This window comes from Lemur catta, chromosome 5 (assembly GCF_020740605.2).
Source record: "Lemur catta isolate mLemCat1 chromosome 5, mLemCat1.pri, whole genome shotgun sequence".
NCBI classification, from domain to species: domain Eukaryota; kingdom Metazoa; phylum Chordata; class Mammalia; order Primates; family Lemuridae; genus Lemur; species Lemur catta.
Window position 1 is genome coordinate 54,458,530 of NC_059132.1, and position 22,624 is coordinate 54,481,153.

The following is a 22,624-nucleotide window of genomic DNA, read 5'->3' on the forward strand; positions in this document are numbered from 1 at the left end:
AACACAAGAGAAGTAGGGTAGAGGACATCAAAGTCTGAAGACAGAAGCTAATAGACCTAGATGGCAAGCACTGTTTGGAGTTACATCTGGGACAGCAAAGTTGAGAATAAGTATTTTACATGACATAAACTGAAAGAACAGTTAAATGGCATCTCAGCTGCATCTATTTGAGTTCCAAAATTTTATTCTACTATAATAAAATAATTGGACACCTACCCTTGTCTTTTGCTTGCATGAAAAAAAAGAAAGATACTACACCATGCATTAGAGGAGGAAACCTCTTTTGTTTTTTTGTTAATCTATGTTTGGATCCACATGGTCTATAAAATATTCATAAACAGCCAAGTGAATCCATTCATCAAAGTGTAGGGACTCTATGTGAATAAGGAGACCACATCTTGTACTCTTACAAATAAATGGTTTCCCCTAGAGAGAGTATATCTCAAAAATTACATCTTCTGAACTACTATGGCATAGAAATATCTTTGATTGGGCGTATTTAATAACAAACTGAAACTCTTTAATAAGATTTAGTAACAAGGAGTTTGAGATCAGCCTGGGCAACATAGCGAGACCCTGTCTCTACAAAAAAAAATTAAAAATTAGCTGGGCGTGTTGGCGCATGCCTGTAGTCCCAGCTACTCAGGAGGCTGATGAGAGAGGAGTTCAAGGCTGCAGTGAGCAATGATCACGCAACTTCACTCCAGCCTAGGTGACCGAGTGAGACTCTGTCTCTAAAAAGAAAAAAAAAGAAAAAGAATTGGTAGCAAAAAAAAAAAAGAGAGAGAAAACATTGAGACAATTATTACCTATAGTTTACCGGCTCAATACATGCAAGGGGAAAATGCTAATAATTAATTAAAATAATTGATAATTATAATTATATTAAGTTAATGGTTCTCAAGCCTGGATGCACCTTCAAATGGTGTGGTGAGCATTTTATAATAAAAATACCAATACCTGGCCTCAATCCCCAGAGCATCTGATTTAACTGGTCTGAGGTGATGCCTCCTCATCCATACTGTTTAAAAGCTTCCCAGGTGATTCTAAGGTGCAGTGAGGACTGGAAAAACTGAGATAAGCACAGAGATATAAGCCGCCCTGCAGAGGAAGGCAGCAGGAGCTCTTGCTAGAACAGCAACTGTGACCTCAGAACCCAGGAGCCCATCGTTGACTTCAGGAGTGCAGGCTATAGTTTGTCCTCACCTTTCCCAGCTCATGCACCACCTGCCTGAGCCCTTGCAAGCTCCACCCAGCACTTCTGCTAGCTGACTTTGAAGGCAACAGTGTGAGATGAAAGCAAAAGAGAAGGTTAAACCAGGCACTGGATAGGAGAAGGCAATAGCTCTGCCAGGCTGCCAGGATTGGAGGTGTGCTTGAGCCACCTGAGGATGCAATATTTTTGTAAAGACACCTACACAGCAAAGGGAGGAAGCTCTGAATCAACTGTGCCTAGAGCCAGCCAGGCCTCCTGGAACTGGAAGACTCTTGTTGCCATTGATAGGATTCGTGACTTGCTACCCCAAAATATGGCACCTTGGCATTTGAGAAAACCACAGAAGTAAAAAGTTCTCTCTGACCTTTCCCTACCCCAACCCCACCTTCTCCTCTGAAGCACGTCCTAAAACCTAAGATGGATTTTTTTTTTTTTTTTGAGACAGGGTCTCCCTCTGTTGTTGCCCAGGTATCACTGTAGCTCACTGCAGCCTCGAACTCCTGGACTCTAGGGATCCTCCTACCTCAGCCTCCTGAGTAACTGGGACTATAGGCCCTCACCACCATGCTCTGCTATTTTTTTTTTATTTTTTGTAGTGACAGGGTCTCAATATGTTGCCCAGGTTGATCTCAAGCTCTTGGCCTCAAGCAGTCCTCCCGCCTTGGCCTCCCAAAGTGCTGGGATTACAGGCATGAGCCACCGCACCCAGCCCTAGGCAGGATATTCTGACTGTCCCCTGTAGGTCCCATCCCTATACTCAGAGGAAAGGAGCCAAAGACACAAAGACGCCAAGAAAAATCTAAATGAACAGGCCTTGCTAATCTCCCCCCAGTTTATTGCCATTAGATCACACCCTTTTGTCTTTCAATCATTTCTCCATGACGTTCCACTTTTCAACAAACCTGAGCATAAAAATGCACAAGATTACCTGTTTCTGTGGGTCTTCATTTCCTTATAAAAGCTTCTGCCTGACATAAAACTTATATTAAATACATGTGTATGCTTTTCTCTTGTTACTCTGTCTTTTGTTATAGGGGCTTCAGTCATGAACCTAAGATGGGAGGGAAAGATATTCCTTTCCCCTAAACCCTTCAGGGAAACAGCAAACTCTCTACTGTCCCAAGAGCAGCTCCCGTAGTTGTCATTTCAGAAAAAGTGTCTGTCATTTCCTTTCCTGGCGAGTTCTCCAGTCCCATTTGTCTTTGTCCCTGACTCTCCCTGCTTCTATAAAACCTTTTACTCTTTCTACCCTGCTTTCCCATATAACATCTGCCGCCTGTGGCTTCAGCTTAACAGCTGCTCTCTCCAAGTTTCTTGGTTTCTGCTACTGCTACCGATTGTGCCCCTCCCTGAGTAACCAGAAAAAGTCTCTGAATGCCATCACCACTCCCTCTTTTAGCAAAGAATGCCTCACGGAAGCAAAGTCCCTGTACCAGGCCACCCAGGGCTATGCGTGTCTGCCTGTAGGCAAAGTACTGGTCCCTGGCCCAGTCTACTTGTGACCAGGGTTGCAGGGTCAAACCATACAAAAACATGGGCAAGAATTGTCAGGTCAGCGGTCTGAAATGTCAGTTTTGGGTGTGCTCTTGGCCAAAGAATGACCAGACACACCCAAAGCAAGGTAAGCACAAAATGAGGTTTACTGAAGAGGGAAAGGATTACAGAGCAAGAGGAAGATACAAGTTTACAGAGCAAGATACATTTCTCCACAGACAACTAACAGACCCTGTGTCATAACAAAAAGGCTTTGGTCATGGTCTGGGGTCTTCTTTTATAATGTCTGGATTGGGCCCTCCTTCCTCGCAGTTCAGACATCACCATGGAACCACTTTGATGGACAGCTGGGAGTTACAGGACCTGGGTCTTACTGCACATGCGGATATCCCGTGAGCCCCTCTGAAAGCCCATTTGGCGGGGTGAACTGCAATGTAGACTTAAGCTAATGACATAATCAGTCTTAGGTTGTCCTAGGTCACCTTCCAGACCACATTATACACGTGCTGCTTGGCCTGAGGGCTAGAGAGTCCTCTGCATTCTTTTGCAGTTGGTGCGCTAAGTTCTGATTGGTGGATTCGTAGTGCGTTCCCTCCTCCCCCAGATGTAGCAATTCCTCGGGGGCACCTGGCTTTGTCCCCAGGAGAGGCTGGAGGTCCCTGACTGTCTATGTAACAGAATTGCTTTTGGACTATGAGGGGCTGTTTCTCAGTCCTTGCAAGGGAGGAGCGGGGGTAATAAACCTATAGGAGCTAAGTTAGAGACAATGTATTTGGTGTGTTATCAAGTAATGTTTTCACTCACGTTGCTTCAATTCAGAGCTTATATATAGTAAAGGGTAAATTTTCAAACATTGCTTTTATGATTTACTGAGAATCTCAATAACAGAGGAAGGGAAGTAAAGTAGTTCTTATAAATAGAAATATTGGTTTCCTCTACTTTAACTATGTATTGTCTTTGCTTATACACAGAAATGGAAGTGAACGGATGCATTTGTTGTCTTAATAAACCAATGAAAGCTTGTGGAGTATATTGGGTGGCCTATTGCTGTGTTGCTAGAGTTCTGTTCCTGAAGTGAGTCTCATGCAATCCTGGTCAGCCACCATTGGTCTCCCGGTGGTGCCTAGGGAGGAAGCATGGCACTGGGGGGAATTAGCTAGTCAATGAAGGACTTTTCATAAAACCTCAACATTTTAAAATAGTGGAAATGTCAAAGGACAAATAGTATCCAAGAGCAGGAGCCCCATCCTTCCCGAAACCCCCTTCCCCACCTGGAGGCCGCAGTGAAGAGGAAACACTGGGCCCATAAGCATATTACCAAAACTTTGGTACTTGTACTTGTCCCCAAACGAAGAACAAGGACAAGTGGCTTGAGGAAAAGGGAAGAGAAGTTTATTAATTTGCTGCCAAATGAGGAAGATGGCAGGCTCTCATCTAAAAAAAAAGAAAAAAGAAAAAACCATCATCCTATCTAGAAACAGAAATACAAATCCTTTAAAGGGAGTTTTCAGCTTCCAGCTATTGCTGTTTAACTACAGCATCTCCGGTGAAGACATCTCGTGATCTCTGCCCAGTTCTGTTGAGCCATCTTCTATGGTACAAAGAACAAAGGACACTCCCCTGCCCGTGTGATTACTGGCTTTGGGCAGGAATAAGTTTTAATTCCCAAAAAGGGTGAAGGGGTTTAAAGAGACAGCTTGTAAAACATTTTACCCTTTTTTAGGCCCTTACTTCTGTTAGAAGCAGAGTATGACAGGGCAAGGGCCCTGGGTGGATTACAGGTGCACACCACATCTCCTGGTTCCCCATTGCCTCCTAAAATGCATCCCTCCATGCAGCAAGCCTTGTCTCCTCATGGTTTTCTGCTATATTATCTACGCAAGAAATCATTGTTGAGGCTCTGCCTGTGCCGGCTACTCTACCAGATGCTAGGGACATAGTAATGGCATTAGTATTATCTTAAAATTTTATTTTAATGATGATGATGTTTATTATTTACAAAGAGCTCATTTGTGCCAGACAGGATTCTAAGCACTTTACACTTACTATTTCCCCCATTTTACAGATGAAGAAATAAGGTATCATAAGGCACACACTAACCTGTGAAGAGCTTCTAGTGTAGAGGTGAGGTGACAGCTACCAGGTGATTACTGTTTTATTTTTTAATTAATTAAATTATTTTTACAGGCAGGGTCTCACTATATCACCCAGGCTGGAGTGCAGTGGCACGATCATAACTCACTGTAACCTCAAACTCCTGGACTCAAGCGATCCTCCTACCTTGGCCTCCTGAGTCACTGGGACCCATCTGACTTTTAGGCAGTTTGTACTCTCTGAGAAAGAATTTTCAGAAGGAGCTGGTCAACCTCTCAATTGTCTGTGTTACCGAAAGCTCAGCACTTGTGTTTGAGGCTGCATCAGAAGAATGAGGAAAAGTGGTTTGAGGAGAAGGAAAGAGAAGTTTACTAATTTGCCAGCCAATGAGAAGGATGGAGACGCCTGTGATCATCTTAATAATAAGCAGAAATGCAGAGCTTTTAAAGAATGGTTCTCAGCTTCAGGCAATTGCTATTCAACTACAGGTGATGATTCTGATCATCCTATCTCTGCCCTCCCATCTCCCCCTAAGACAATCCCATGCCCTCTGCCCAGCACCTCCCTCTGCCAGGTCTGGGCAGGCTGGTGGTTCCACTGAGCTATCTCCCGTGGCACAAAGAACAAAAGACATTCCCCTGCCCCCACCCCCCTCTGGCCTGAGGCAGAGATGCAGGCCCTACTTCTCCAAAAGGAGTGGGGGATGTTTTAAACAGACATAAAACATTTTTGCTACTTTTTCAGGCCATTTCCTCTGTAACATCTGTAAACATCTGTAAACATCTGTAAACATATTACTAGGGGAAGCATGTATCAGGGTCTAAACAGTAGAGGCAACAAGTCATTTCGCAGCAGGTTGGCTTCTAAGCAGAATCATTCCTGTGGCCTCTTACAGGAACACAAATAAATGCAAACAGGCATCCATTGTTCTGGAGGAAGGGTATAATAAAACATTTTGGTAGGTGAATCTTAAAGGTTGTAGTGAAAAAGTGGGCAAATTTGCATAAGGTCCAGGGAGCCCCATGAAAGGACAAACATAGAGACCCTTCTTCCTTCTCTTTTGAAAGTCCTCCAACAGAAAACAGCTTAGATAGGTCAAGGTGGTCTCACTTGGGGTGGGGGAGCACGAGGAGCTTATTTTAATAGAAAGGCAAGATAGTAAGTTGGGGAAGAGAGGAAAGTTTTGTACAGGTCACCTGAGACCACAGCGTATCCTTAATTCTATCAGGGAAGGACACTTTGAACGCAGTGAAGGGTCTGGGGTTAGGTGTGGGAAATGGATGTGTGATTGTGTGTGTAAACAGAGGTGGGTTCTTTGGGAGTTTTTTTGCATGGAACAACCAATTACTACAATGCTAGTAGTAGTTGTTCTCTAGCTGCAAGGGAGTGAACCTGAGCTTTGTCTCCAGCCAAGAGAAAGCAAGTAAGACAATCTCTGAGTTCTTGAATTTATTATGGGAGAAGAACACGTAAGAAGGGAAGAAACCCATGCAAGTGATAGGTGAGTTAGAGATTAATTTGGGTAATAACGTTACTCCTTAAGCTGATGAAGCAGAATATATTGGGATCCTGGAGTTTAGCCTTGGTGGGGTGCCAAGTCAGAAACCTGTTACTGTCCCCAGGCCCCTTTATTTTTATTTTTGTAGGGTACAGTCTGGGAAACATGGGTCATCCTGACTATTTTCTCCTTTCAAAATGCTTTGTCTACTCTTAGGGAACCATAAACCATCTTGTTTTCATCGTCTGATATATAATATCACTACTAAATGTTCATAATACCTTATTGCATTTTCACAATTGCAGCTCTAAATCAAATCAGATCTGGGAGCTTGTCCCACAGGCCAAATGAAATTCAGCCAAAGATCACATCCAGCTTTCAAACCGGTCCCCTTTTCCTGTCATTTCTTTATGTTCTTTTTGCATCTGAGGCAAGTGCATTTTACCCAAACCTGATGATGTGTCTTGAGTGGGAAGAGAGTTTCCATTAAATCCCTATTTCATATCCATCACTAAATTTAACCTTTGATGTAAAGTCTCAGGTTCTTTGCCCTGAAAATAGCTAGAGGCTGAAATGGGAATAGAAGTGAGGATTAGTGTCAGCTGTGGTTTCAGGTATCAGCACTCTACCCACGGTCAATGCCAGTAAATTCTCCTGAGTATTCTCTGTCTCTGCCTTCACATCCACCCAGCCAGGGATGCATCCAGACAGTCGCTGCTCGTCCTCGCCAGAATTGATCCACATTAGTGAGCAGCAGGTAGAAAAACCTTCTCAGAGCACTACTTACCCTTGAAAACTTTTTGGAAAATTGATAAATTTTCCTTTGGAAATTTGACTTTATGCAAAACTTTTGGAAAACAAGATAAATATTAATTATAGGTTTCCTGCCAGTAAACCGGATACCTTATCAACTTTTAGTATAAATGCAAAACTACAATGGTCTATGTTAAAGATATTCTGTTGAAATGAAACCTTAAGTTCCAGCAATTTAAAATAGCAAAGCGTTTTGTTTGTTTTTCACAAAATTGAAACACACACACACATGCATACCACAAACTATCAAAAGCAGCAGAAAGAAGTGGGTTGCAATACAATTTCCTCAAATGGCAGTCAGTAGGTTTTATTATTTAGACTTAATGGAGTCATGGGGGTGTGAATTTTTTCAAAACTTAGTTTATTGCTACCTATTGATATTTTAGTTCTATGTCTTCAATTTTGCCCCGAGTAAAATGAAGCTATTCATTTCCAGATGGTAAATGAAGGGCACAGTTCTTAGTTGTGAACTTTAGCTTATGTGTTCATTTGACTAGAATAAATAACTCTGGAGAACTCCACAGTTAGTAGCCAATTAGTCATTAAACAACATACAACCTCAACTAAGTCACCATAATACCAGATGGTGACCCCATGGTACATTTGCTCTCTCAGCCTGGAGGTTGGCATTTGGGAAACTGCCATGCTTCTCAGCAGCACTAAGTTTCATAGAGTTCAGAGCTAGAAAGCTGGGTAGAGATGAATTAATCCTCTCATTTCACAGATGAGACTATTGCTGCTGCACATTGGGTGCATAGATGCCAGCTGCCAAAAAGAGCTCATTTTTACTTAATTTTCGAAATCTACAGTGTTTGCCAAAAAGGAAAAGTGAGGTATGTAAAGATTAACATGATAAATTGGATATTTAAAAATTCTCATTCTATCAAACTGTAGTAGGGGCTTAATTTCCAAGAGCCACATCAGTTTTCTGACAGTTCTTAACCTCATGACTAGCCATACAATTGACTTAAGATCAAAACACCATCAGGCTATATGCTCACTTTTTATAGTTTTGCTAAGCCAGTAGAAATAGCAATGAGATAAATTAACTGAAGGACAAACTAACTGCAGTTTTGGTTTTTTTATGTTGTAAAGTTGTCATGGGCATGGCTTTCTTGAAACTCATAGTTTTACACATGTGCTCACATGCACACAGAGTCCAGTCCAGCTTAAAGCTCCCTCCTGGTCTCCCTCCCTCCGGAGCCTCAGGCCTGGCCTAGGCTCGCTGGATCCTCCAAGGAGAGGACTGGGTGAGGCTTGGCCTGCGCTTTCACTTTTGCTCCTCTTCCTTCTTCTGCTTTTAGGTTCTCTTGGTATGGCACGGAGAGAGGACAGACCAGGGAGAAGGGAAAGATGTTTTACTTCACTGGGCATGTGATATTCTCTGCAGGGAGCCCTGAGGTTACCCCCCACCCCAACCCCACTTTTGCCCTGTGGCAGTTTCCTGCCCTCGGTAATCTGACACCTCACTTACCCACTTAGCCTCTAGTTATGAGGCACCCTTGGGGCTGATAGGAATACCCTAGAAAGGCTACTCAAGTCTTTCTCTGTCCCCTAGGAGATTGTAAGGTATCCTTGGGTTTGTTTATGAGCCCTGGTTAAACACTTGTTTGACTATACCCTGCGGAGGCACAAGATTATGGCCAGTTAGTCAGTCCGTCAGACTAAATAAAGACACAGAGACAGACATGATAAAAGCCACTGGGCATCATTAAAGGCTCAACTGAATTACTGCGTGCGAGACAAATCCAGTATAAATCCAACAAAATCATAGAGCATAAACGATACGTTATGGACAGTGCCCAATCCATGAGAAGGTTGGGCTCCAAAGTTTCTGTGTTTAACCACCCAAGATGCATTTTCCCCCTAAGCAACAAAGTTATAAATGGTGATTCAGCTGCAAGTCCTCCTCTACAGAAGGCTGTTTTACCCCTAACGTGGCTGAGTGACAAAACCAGCCCAAGTTCTGGGCCTGGAAGTGGGGACCATGTCCTTAGTGAAGAGGCCGAGAAGAAAGTGTTCCTCCTCCTACTGGGTCCAAGGTCAGCTTAAATCATCCTCCTCGACTCCAGGGGCTCTGAGCCTTCATTTGCCCTAAGCTCTTGCACTTCATCTGGGTTGGCCCTGACTTCTCTAGGGCACCCAAATCATCAACTTCCTTCTCCATTTCCTCACTCAAACCCTGGGCATCACTGACATTAACAGGAAAGCCAACAGAATTAATTAATTCAAATTAACATCTGATTTTTCTAGTAGCCCTTTCCTCTCTGTAAGTACTCAGGTCTTTGCAAAAGGGTGATTCTGTGTTTGCAATATCACCTGGATGTAGGAGTTTGGAGGATCAAAGTGGGTACAAGACAATAATAAATCTATTATTCCCAAGGGTTCTCTCAGACTATAATTACCCCTCTTAGCTTCTTGGGGCAAAACAAGCCACTCCTGGTTTATCTGGCAATACAGCAGCACACTGCAACCCACGTGCCAGCTTATTCTGCCTGCTGAGGCAGGATGCCTCATTTCACCACTGGTGTCACCGTCCTTGCATGTTAATACTGATTTATGTCACAGATGCATGTTACTTTTGGCAGTCCACCACCCTTTAACTTTCTTTGGGCAGAAGCACCTATTTGGAGGCATTACCTCTCTCCCATTGTATTCTCTCCCAAGTGAGATTTTGAATCATGGTATTCCCCCTTTCTCTGGCCAAGGGTCAGGCAAACCACCAGGCCTAAGTGCTGTTTTCTTCCTTGACCTTAATCATGTAAAGAGTGAAAATGAAAGGTGGTGTATTCTTCCTAGTGGGAATGTCCAGACAAGATCATTTAGTAATTCCTGCTGCTAGGAACTTCCAGAGATGCCTGAGCCTGTTCTTTTGGAATCCATTCTTCTTTTCCATCTTTCTGTGCCCCATGTCCTTCCAAAAGAATTCCTTTTTGTTCAAGTGAGCCAGAGTTGGTTTCTGTTGCTCGACACAAAGAACCCCAATGCCGCTCTCCACTCTGTCGCTCTGTCTGCACCAGGAGCTCAGGGACACTATCTCCAAAGGATGACATATTTCTTATTCCACTGAGGGACCTCACTCAAACCCCAATTCTTATCTCAATATTCCAACCCAAACCTAGGAAGCCCTTGGAATATTTTGCTGTTTATGTTGATTGATTTCTCAAGGTTTGTTGGACTACCAGTGAAGCTTGGTTTGTTGTCTCCCTGTCAATGGTGAGGCTGGGATCTTCCTTCTCCTCCCACCCATCTCAGAAGCCAGTCTCCACACATCTCACTCTTTTCTAGCCAGCCATGTCTCTCCAGAATTCACTCAGCAGATTTTTATTGTGTTTGTCTACAAAGCTTCGTTATAGTTGTTCACCCAAATAAATCTGTCATTGGTTGAATTCCTATCAGCACAATAAAATGAATTGGAAAAATTTCAGGCTGAGTAAGGTGCTATTTCGCATCATTTCTTAAGGAAGCAGAAGACAAAATTGTTCAGAGATGCTACAAATCTAAATAAATGCAATTTTCATTAAACTCTATCCATAAACATGCTTGCCAGAAACCTGCTGTTTATTCAGTATATTCACATTACAAATTACATTACCTGTATGCTTTGAAACTAGTGTCAACTGCCTAGAATCCCTGGGTGAAGTTGAAGTGCTTCCCGATCAGAGTGTTTTGTTGCAGTTACAGGCAAAATTTTCCTAATGAATAGAACAAGCATCCACATTCAACAATGATAATATTTATTGAGCATACACTATGTAGTAGGCACTATCTGCATTTTTATATAAATGATCTCATTTCCTCTTTATAACAGCCTGATGAACATCATCAGTAATATTTTGTAGCTGAGGAACCAGAGAGATTACAAAACTAGCTCATGCTCAGATACAGTGTAGGTTGGAGTCAAGAGTCAAACTCAGGCTGTCTGATTTTAGTGCTACACTGCTTTTCCAGAAAGGATGAGACTGGATGTTTTTATACTCAAATTTGTTGTCTTAGAGTAGGAGACTACCAATCTGACCTAGGCTCTTGATCCTTCAGCAAAATTAATTATAAAATCATAACAAAACATCTCCAAATTTCCAAAATGGGGAGAAAAATTTTGGGGGGGGTTGAATGGGCTATGTGATAGGTGATGTCCAAAGATGTCCCCCTAATCAACTGTGCATCCTGGTTTCCATGCCCTGACATAGTCTCTTCCCATCGAATCTGGGCTGACCCCCTGGTTTGCTTTAACTTGCAAGCATGATGCCTGTAAAATTTCTGAAGCTACTTCATAAGGGGCCTTGCAGCTTCTATCTGGGTCTCCTGAAATGCTCACTCTGAGGAAGCCAGATACAATGTAAGAAGTCTGACCACCATGAGACCGCCATCCTGGAAGGAAGCCCAAACCAGCCACATAGAAAGTAGAAAGATGAGAAAGAGAGAGAGAGAGAGAGAGAGAGAGTGAGAGAGATGAGAGAGAGAGAGAGAGTGTGTGTGTGTTAGTTCTCTGGCTGGCCTTCAGCTCTTCCACCTATCCCAGCTGAGGCACTAGACCATGTAGTTGAGCTTTCAGATGACTCTGGCCCCAGCTGCCATCTGACTGCAGTCATATGAGAGTCACCAAGTGAGAACCGGCCAGCTGAGCGCAGCCAACCGTGAAACCATGAGAGATGATGATAATTGTTGTTTTAAGTCACTTGGTTTTGGCATCGTTTGTTATGGAGCAATAGATATCTGGAACAGATGCTGAATGGAAGAGGGACTGACAAATGTTGAGATTTTACTTTGTGCTGGATCCTGTGCTATTTTCTTTACATATATCACGGGGTGAAAATTATCAGCATGGAATGTTGGCAGGCTTCCTACCATATCACCTTCCCATACTGACAAGGAAAACTCTGTAATTTCTAGCTTAATTAAAACTCCCTTCTCTGCCAATCTTCATCCCCCTAAACCAAAACCGTTTGTCTTTCTCTCTCAGAATGGTTTCTGCATACTTGTAATACAGAATGGCCACAGAAAAATAGAATCTGGGAGACTGGAGTTGAAAAGAAGTCTTTTCAAAAGAGGTTGAATTACCATTGTAATAAAGACTGGGAAAGAGATGGAATGGATAGGTAGGGCTTGGGGTGGGAGTGACAGAAAAAGCAAGGAAGGATGGGAAGTGTTCTTTGGTGGAGTGGTAAATGAGGAACTCCAGAGACCAGGGATGTAAGTGAATTAGGCAGAAGAAACAAGCAGCAATGAGAAATATTGCAATTGGTTATGAACTAGCTTCTCTTCAATGTTGAGAAACTTAAATAATATTGGAATTGCTTTCCCATTACTTTTTGCCTATATAGTCTATGTTTCTTTAACTGTGGCACTCCTCTGGGACTGGACCACATGCATTGTGGCTTCAATTAGGGTTACGTGAGCATCATGTCATTTAACCCTTTCAACAATGTCATGAGGTATTATTGCCCTTATTTTATAGATTCAGAAATTCAGGCTAAGAGAGGTTAAGTAATTTGTTTAAGGTCATATGACAGTAATCAGTAAAGCCAGTAATTTTAACCTAAGTCTGTTGACTCCAAAATTCATGATTTTCCACTTCACCATTCTAGAGTCAGTTCCCTGACATTGTAACTTCCCTTTGTAATATTGTCCTTTCTGCTTCTATTGAACTCACTTTATCTCACATCATGGCAATGTCACTGGGTATGATGAGTGGGGTATGAGTTGGCAGTATTTATTTATATGAATTTTATATGGGTAGAGCTGGGTATTTTTAAATTAGAGACAGTCTATTCTTTCAATATATTTTGTTAACGTGCTTTACCCTGAGTTTCCTAACAGTTTCTAAAAGCAGGTTTTTAAAAATGGTACATATGAGCTGGGCATGGTGGCACGTACCTGCAGCCCCTGATACACGGGAGGCTGAGGCAGGAGGATCCCTTGAGCCCAGAAGTTCTAGACCAGCCTAGGCAACATGGTGAGACTCTGTCTCAGAAAAAAGAAAAAGAAAAAGAAAAAGAAAAAATGGCATATATGAATGTCAGATAATGTAATTTCTTAAAAATCTGTTATGTGCCCTTTAGCATATTGAATTCTATTATGATCTATTGAGTTTTAAAGCAACTAATTTGATGGAATCCTCAAAGACTATAACATCCTAAGGCTATCTTAGAATGATACCTTTTAACAACAAAAGCTGCTGCTTCCGTTTATTATAAACCCTGATTAAAAAAATGCTTGACAATAACAGATTAGGTTCTGATTCTTTGTCTTTCTTTTTGGTGACAGCAGTTCCTTACTAACCTTTCCCCATCGGCTCCACATCTATTTCTGTTTAAAAAGGAACAAAGCTGTTTAGCATTCTCCTGGCACACTGGTGTCATAATGCAGGTACGCTCCAGGGAAAGAAATGAGAGATGCTAGTCTGTTATGATGATAAAAATACCCATCCTGAACTTCCATGACACAGACATGCACACACACAAAAAAAAACTTTACTTCTTACTGATATTATACATTTCCTATTGAAAATATAAAATTATGAAACCTAAAAATTTACTGTTTAAACAGTAGCATGTACACAAAAGCAAACCCTGAATGTACAGAAAAGCACACTGGTGTGGCCTTACAGGCACCTTTTGGCAGTTTCGCCTCCAGCAGAGCGTAGGCCAGGAGGTAGCAGGGAATTTCAAACCAGCCAATCTGACTACCTAACTGTTCTGACATTCTAATTAGAGATCTGGAAGAAAAACTACAATAAGAATTGGCAGTTTTCTGTGAATCTTAACTATTCTCATGCCCTATCTCTTAAATTGTTTGAAAGATGTCAGTATTTTAAAAAATAACAAGAGGTAGTACCAAAAAGGTAGGACAAAAGGGGCAATGCCTGACCGGGGTTTGAACCCTGGGTCTATCATTTGCTAGACAAGTGACTTTGGGCACTTCCTAAATGTCTCCGAGGTTCTTTTTCCCTGCCTGTAAAATAGAGGTAATCATATCTACCACATGTGATCATGGTGAGGGTTCAAATGACACAATGGTAACACTGTGTGTCTGGCAGCTGTGCATAGCAGGAGGACAAGAATTCACAGCTTCCTTCCTCTATAACATCAGAAGTAGAAAAGAAGATAAGGGTATTAATTCTATTTTGCAGCCTTAAGGATTGTATCTATGTTTATTATCAATACTTTCTTAGATTTGCTAATAAATGAGCATCTTCAAGTACACAAAGGCCCACTTGATTTATAGCAAGAGAACAATATTTAACTGCAGGGTCCATTTAGGATTCCCTGATTTTTGAAGACATAAGTCATCACAGCAAAGAAAATATAAACAGAATTAAGCACGAACCTACTTGTAGGGCTACTGTCACTAACAATCAACCAGTTATTTTTAGATGCTTTGGAGAATTGTTCTACACAATTATAAAGCGTTAGAGATTTCTTATGAGACAGGGCACCAAGGCCTATAATATTGTTATAATCATATTGTCTGGTGACCTTTGACACAGGGCCACGACCTGCTGAGAAAATAGTTTCATCAGAAAGAGGAAATGACTTTAAAGTGAGCATATACTTTGTGATGGTTATACCATTTGCCACCGGGAATCTGTTTCTTTTGGTCATTCAAACTGTTAGACTTACTGAGTCTTATTCTCTGCTTTGACCACAGGACAGCACAAAACCTTTAATTCTACTTACCTATTTTAGGGAAGATTTTCAACCATTTTGTTGAGGTTGTGGAGCTATGGCTCAATCTTAGAGACAGGCAGTGGGTGGAGGGGGGCTTGGAGCCAAACTGACTTGAATTCCCAACAGGCTCCATCGGTGATGGGCTGTGTGGCCTCAGGCAAATCACTGAGTCACTCTGATTTTGTTTCTTCAACTGTATAGTAGAGATAATAATACAACATCTTGCAGGAGTTTCATAAAGATTAAAGTTTTAGATACATAAAGATATAAAATACAGTGCTTGGCATATCATAGGCTCTCATAAATGTTTAGGAGTACACAGAATAGTTACTCATAAATATTGTTTATGAAATAAAAAAAATCAGAAGATAAATTATGCTAATGCTAACCCACCTACATTATGGATGATTAGATCTGGATTCAGGATCAGATTTGAAACATCTTTTAAAACATATGCAGGGCAGAGAAATTAACATTCACGTGACTTGAGAATCTTAAATTTTCTCATTCCCAACTTCTGGTATAAAATTTGTAATACGGTGTAAGTTTTTTGTAAGTTCCCTTTTCTTTTGGTTTTATTTATTTTTAGTGAACAAACAAACCCACAGCATTATCTACAATATTGGTAATTAAAGTTACTGTGAGATGGAGCAATAAAAATGAAACATAAACATCAGAGGGAAGCCTGAATCTAGGAGCTGATATAGTGAAGCTTCTAGAAAAGAGGTTTCTAGAAACAAGGCTTCTAAAAACAAAGAAGATTGATGTTGCTGCAGTGTGATTAAGCGGTTATTTAGTTTGAAACTAGTGGACATCAACCAAAAAGGAACTATGGCATAGTTATCTCACCCTTTTGCTAAATCAAAATTGGAGAAATTATCTAGGGCATTCGGCTATTCTCTTGAGAACATAACTATTTCTTAATTACCTAACTAGAAAACTCATGTGCCTTTGGAGAATTCTTAGGAAACATTATAGAGAGTTTATGCGAAATGCAGTCTCTGGTGGCAAATGCCTCAGAGCGATTCTCTCACTTGGGATCAGTTCTCAGGTTCTGATGTGCCGATCATCCCCTCGTAGCTCCTCCTTTCTACGACCACTAATGTAGGTAACTGTCTAACTGGTCTCCTTGCCCCCAGCCTCCCCAGAGTTCCCTTCATAAAGCATGGCTCTAACCAAGTCAGTCTTGCTTAGGCACTTTTAGTGGATCCGCATGCCCCACACAATGAAGTCCATACTGCTTCAAAGGACATTTAAGCCCTTCCATGATCTGACCTTAACTTAGGTTCAAATCTCATCTCCCAGGTCTCCTGTATCACAGCCCTTATCCTTATCCTTAACCTCATGCATTCATTCAACAAACATTTTAAACACATTCACTGCCACACTAGGAAAAACAATTTTTCCTTGGAGCCACGGTGTTTTATTACAAAAATAGAATAAAAACTTTGAAAACAAAATGATCCTTTCCAAGTTAATGAAAAATTTGTTGGTTTTTTTATGGTTTTCTGTGCGTGATATGCAACTTGAAAAATAGTGCTCGTGGCTCCCAGGGTGAAGAGATGTGAGTTACACACGCTTCACAAGGCCCTGGGCTCAAAACTAGCATGAGTGAAATACAACTCACGTGGCAGTTAATGTGTTAAAGTGCCACAAATCAGGTACGGTGCTGGAGGATGAACAAGACACAGCTTTTGCTCCCAGGGAGCTCGGAGTCTGGGGATGAGTTGAACACATAAATGAAGGTTACTGAATAACACACTGTTAGATTTATTTGCTAAATGAAAATTTAACAGGAACACACAAGCACGTGGAGGAGGGGGTGTCTAACTTTTCCTGGAGTCAGCAGAAGCTTCAAAGAGGAAGTGGCATTAACTGAATCTGGAGAGATGAGCAGATGGCCTCCAGGTGGGGACATTTCAGGCCAGGACAAAGTCCACATGCAGACAAAAAAGGCTGGGGGCGGGGGTTGGGCAAAGCACACATGATCTTGCTGGAATGGTTCCTGTGGCCGGAGCATGGCTTTAACATCCTTTGAAGAAAACCCCTCTCCATGTCCTCAGTCCCCAGCACACACCTTCTATGTCCCTTTGACTCGATTCATCCTTCACGCTTAGCTTGGAGGTCACTTCCTCACAGAGGCCTCTCTTGTTGATCCCAGTTAGTCCCCAGTTATTTACTTTAATAATGCCACGTATGTTTTCTTTCTAACACAAATAATTGTACGTAAATAATTACCTGGGTAATTATTTAATGCCCGTGTCTCCTTCCCCTGCCCCCACTTTCAGACTTTAAGGGCAGCCAGGGCAGAATCGTGCCTGACCAGGTCATCTCATACCCCAGTGCCCAGCGCAGTGCCAGGCGTATAGTAAATGACTGAAAGTAAATATTTTTGAGTGAATAATGATGTACATTTATGGACATTTTTCCTTTTCGGAGATTGACTCTATTACTCTTAATATTGGGCAAAACATTCCAGAGTTCAGAAAGTATTTTCTAGTTCCACTGGAGCTGTTCCTCCCCTTTCCTGATGGCCAGAAACAGGCATAGGACTCCCTTATCCCTGTCTCAACTCACACACACAGACTCACACTCACAGACTCACACTCAGACTCACACTCATAGACTCACACTCACACAGACTCACACTCACAGACTCACACAGACTCACACTCACACAGACTCATACACATAGGCTCACACTCATACAGACTCACACTCACACAGGCTCACACAGAGACACACACTCGCACAGATTCACACTCACACAGACACACACAGGCTCACACTCACACAGACTCACACTCAGACTCACACTCACACAGACTCACACTCACACAGGCACACACTCACACAGACTCACACTCACAGACTCACACTCACACAGACACACACACACAGACTCACACTCAGACTCACACTCACACAGGCTCACACACAGAGACACACACTCACACAGACTCGCACTCACAGACTCACACTCACACAGGCTCACACACACAGACACACACACAGACTCACACTCACAGACACACACACAGGCTCACACTCACACAGACACACACACAGACTCACACTCACACAGGCTCACACACACAGACACACACACAGACTCACACTCACACATACACTCACACAGACACACATAGACACACACAGACTTTCACACACACAGACTCACACACAGACTCACACTCACAGACTCTCACACAGACTCACACACTCACAGATTCTCACACACAGACTCACACTCACACACACATCCACTCACACACACACAGACTCTCATACTCATATTCCTCCATTTATTTCCATACTTGCATCCAGAAGCCAATATGTATGTGTCCAGGGGAGGTTGACCTGGTTAGGAAATCCTGTTCCAGCAGGATCTTGAATATTTGCTATATAAATTCAGCAATGCAAGAGCAGATTTTATACTTGAAAACATTCAGAATTGTTTTGGTTCTAAAAAAAAAAAAAAGTAATACGGTTAAAAAAACCTGAAATCTTTTAAATCCTAAATATAGAGAACATAAATATCAAGTCCCTTGCTATCTTATAGCTCATCTAGACACATGGCTTCAAATTTCATTTGTGTGTTTGTCTTAGATAGCATGCCCCAAAGCAGCCGCTGAGATACGGACTTAGGCAATGTGATTTCTGAAGGAAGTGGACCCGGCAGGGAGATGCAAAACAGGGAGGAGGGGCCGGGCACGGTGGCTCACGCCTGTAATCCTAGCACTCTGGGAGGCTGAGGCAAGTGAATCACTCAAGGTCAGGAGTTTGAGACCAGCTTGAGCAAGAGCGAGACCCCGTCTCTACTAAAAATAGAGAGAAATTATCTGGCCAACTAAAAAAAAAAAAAAAAAAATATATATATATATATATATACATAGAAAAAAATTAGCTGGGCATGGTGGCGCATGCCTGTAGTCCCAGCTACTCGGGAGGCTGAGGCAGGAGGATCGCTTAAGCCCAGGAGTTTGAGGTTGCTGTGAGCTAGGCTGATGCCACTGCACTCACTCTAGCCCGGGCAACAAAGCGAGACTCTGTCTCAAAAAAAAAAAAAAAAAGGGAGGAGAGGAAGCCCAGCAAACGTATATGTCAGCCAGTCTTTCTAGAGGGTAGTTTTGACCCAATCTTGGGTGTAAGGAAAATCTGAGGCTCAAGTTATGCTTCAGAGTTTTTCTTTCTTTCTTTTTAAATTTTCTTTCTTATTTAGGACCAAGGACGACATTTAAAAAAATTTTCCATCTCATTTATTTATGACCAACAGCTTCAGAGCTTTTCTGAGACAAGGGTGCTGGGCTTTCATACACCCTGCCCACCCCACCCCACACCTGTGCCTGTCATTGGTCAAGGACTGTCCTCGGGGGAGTTCCTATCCAGGCATTTCTTGTTCTTGGGCTGTGGGGGCAAAGTGGCTCCAGTAGCCTAGGAGCAGTTCGCCAGGGAAGTTGCAGGTGCGGGAGGTGTTAGAAGCAAAAGCATCAGTGAAGCTCTACAAAAAGAAAAACTGTATTCAAGGGGATCTGGGTGGGGCCCCAGACAGTGCCCACTACCATGCTGATGGCTCTCGAAATTTCCTCCAGCCTGGACTTCTCCTCTGACCTTCTGTAAGGGAAATTGCATTTGTATAGGCAACAAGTTTCTTAGGCCAAACTAAGATGACTGCCATGGTGTTCTTTCCGGGCCAGCCCCCCTGGTTAGCTGGCCTTCCGGGGAGGCCTGAGTCAGCACACTCATGTAACCAAGGTGTTAGCCCCTGTGTGAACACATGCGATGACGCTTTCCCATGGTGTGTTGCCACTGTTGTTCAGAGCCATATATAAGTGCTCGCCATGTTCTCAGCCATGCTTTTCGCCGCCGCTGTATTCCCCCGCCCACCCCAACAATAAAGAGCACGTCTCACCTGCCCGCTGCCACTCGCCTTTTCTTCCAATTTCCGAAGGCTGTGCCCGAGCACAAGCTAGCCACAGAGCATCCTCCTCACACCTTCAGACACGCGGATCCAACTGTCTGCTTGACATCTCCACTTGGATATCTGTATCAGTTACCTATTGCCACAATTATGTTGTGTAACACACAGCCACAAAACCTCAGGGGCACACAGGAACAAACTCTTATTTCTGCTCACAGTCTGTGGGTCAGCTGGGCAGTTCTGACGATTTGAACTGGGATTGGGAGGGCTCCCTCATGCGTCTGTCATTGGCTGTGGGGTTGCCAGGTGGCTGGGCCGATCTTGGCTGGGCTTCCTCAAATGTCTGGGGCCTCGGCTGGGTCAACTGAGCTGACTCCACTCTGCTGCACACGCCTCATCTTCCAGCAGGCTAGCCTGAGCGTGGTCTCATGGCAAAGGCAGAAGAGCGAGAGAGAGAGAAAGGGGAAGCACACTGGGCCTTTTCAGATCATTAAAAGAAAAACTTTAGATAAATTTAATAAAGGTTAATTGAGCAAAGAATGATCCACAAACAGGGCAACCCTTAGGACCAGAAGAGGTTCTAAGAGCTCCACTTCATATTGCGGACAGGCAGCATTTATAGAGAAAAGAGAAGTGAGGTAGAGAAACAGCTTGATTGATTATAGCTCAGTAACCAATCCGAAAACACCTTATTTGAACATGGTCTGATCATTTGGCCACCTGTGATTGATGGAAGCTCAGCTGCTGTGATTGGCTAGGACGCAGCTGTTTGTTACAAAAGTCTACTCCTCAGTTAGGCTTCCAGTTAGTTTACATACTAAGTTATGTTGCGGTTCATTACATAGGGACTCAGAGGCAACCTCAGGCCAAATTTAGCTTAATTTAACAAGATTTAGGCCTAGAACTGGCAACTGTTACTATCACCACATTCTGTTGACAAAAGAAAGTCACAGGTCAATTCAAAAGGTGGAGAAATAGACTTCACCTCCAATGGAGGGGCTTTTAAGTCCATTTCTATAATCAACCTACCACAATGTTTAATAGGCATCTGCACTAATGGTGGCAGTTGAGCAGAGTTCCATTGCTAAGGAAGACTCACAGGACCCAAAATGACAATGCTTTCTATTCTACAATTTATTGCAGGAAAAGGGAACGATATAGCAACAGCATTGAAGTAAGGGCATTCATCACAGCCAAAGGCATTCTCACAGCAACTGGTTCAGAGAGGCCAGGTGCCTATCCGATAGGCATCACATGGGCATTTGCTCCTATGCAACCGGGCCCAATGGCAGAGCCCTGGTGGTGGGCTGGGGAGGGTCCTCACTGAGACCAGGTGTAAATCATCAACCTCACCATTGTTAATCAACAATGCAGACAAGCTGGTACAAACCACCCAGAAACTCCATGGTAAAAAGCAACACTATCAACCAGCATGTTCTGTGTCTTCACAGGAGAAAATGCTGTGCAGCTGTAGTTCTCATTTCAGTAAAGAGTTCAGGCCAATTCTAGAGTTGCTGGAATTACCTCTCAGAGCACAGCATCTCAAATGTGACACCTTCGAAACTGAGTTCTTGATATTGCCTCCTAGAGTCTTCCTCATCCTGTTAATGACAATTTTGTGATTTTGCTCAAACCAAAAACTATGGCATCATCTGTGACCTCTCTGTACATCATGTCCAACCTTGAATCCATCAACAAATCCTGTTAGTGTCACTTTCAAAATATATTCAGAATTCGACAACCTCTCACCTTCCTCACTCATACTACTCTGATCCAAGATGTATTCATCTCTCACCTGCTGCTATGGTCTGAATGTATGTGTCCCTCCAAAATTTATATGTTGGAACGTAAACCCCAAAGTGATGGTATTAGAAGGTAAGGTCTTTGGGAGGTTATTGGGTCACGAGGGCTCTACCCCCATAAATGGGATTAGTGCCCATTTTTTAGGGCTAGAGAGAACTAGCTGGGTCCTTTTGTCCTTCTGCCTTCTACCATGTGAGGACACAGACAAGGTGCTATCTATGAGGAACAGGCCCTCACCAGACATGGAATGTGCTGGTGCCTTGATCTTGGACTTCTCAGCCTCCAGAACTGGGAGCAATTTCTGTTGTTCAGACATTACCCAGTCCCAGGAGTTTTGTTATAGCAGCCTGGCTGGACTAAGACACCTGGTTATCTCAACAGCTTCCTAACTGGCCTCCCTGTTGTGCCCTTCCCTCTTTTGGTTTCCTCTCAATGTCACAAAGTAACCATATGAAAAATGAAAGTCATATCCTGTCACTTCTTTGCTCAAACATTGCTAATGATTTCTTACCTCACTGAGAAGAAAAGCAAAAGTCCTTACTCTGACCCACAGGCTCCATAACACCTGTCCCCTTCTGATTTTTCTTTTTTTTCTTTTTTTGAGATGGAGCCTCACACTGTCACCTGGGCTAGAGTGTGGTGGCATCATCATAGCTCACTATAACCTCCAACTCCTGCGTTCAAGGGGTCCTCCTGCCTCAGCCTCCTGAGTAGCTGGGACTACAGGCACCAGCCATCACACCCAGCGAATTTTTTCTATTTTTAATAGAGATGGGGTCAGGCTCTTGCTCAGACTCCTCACACTCCTGAGCTCAAGGGATCCTCCTGCCTCGGCCTCCCAGAGTGCTAGGATTACAGTTGTGAGCCACTGCATCCGGCCCTCCTGACTTCTTTGCTGCCATCACCTGCTACTCTCATCCTTGTTTTTCCCACCTCAGTCAGACTGTCTTCCTCTTTCCTCAAACAGGCAGACACACTTCTGCCTCCAAGCATTTGCTGGTGATTTTTTGAGTCTGCCACCCTCATTTGCCAGCAAATTAATAAACTTCTCTTTCCTTTGCCTCAAGCCACTGTCCTCATTCTTCCTTCTCATTGATTCAGCCTCGGGGACAAGT

General features: G+C 43.0%; 1 long non-coding RNA gene across 1 annotated transcript; it reads right to left on the bottom strand.

The window, feature by feature from the left end:
- Nucleotides 1-13,059: 13,059 nt before the first annotated feature.
- Nucleotides 13,060-19,887, bottom strand: LOC123638298. The gene is made up of 3 exons (XR_006735300.1): nt 19,698-19,887; nt 14,795-14,978; nt 13,060-13,079 (listed from the first exon to the last, which is right to left on the bottom strand). It is a non-coding gene; the product is annotated as an uncharacterized LOC123638298 (long non-coding RNA).
- Between the last annotated feature and the right edge of the window lie 2,737 nt (nt 19,888-22,624).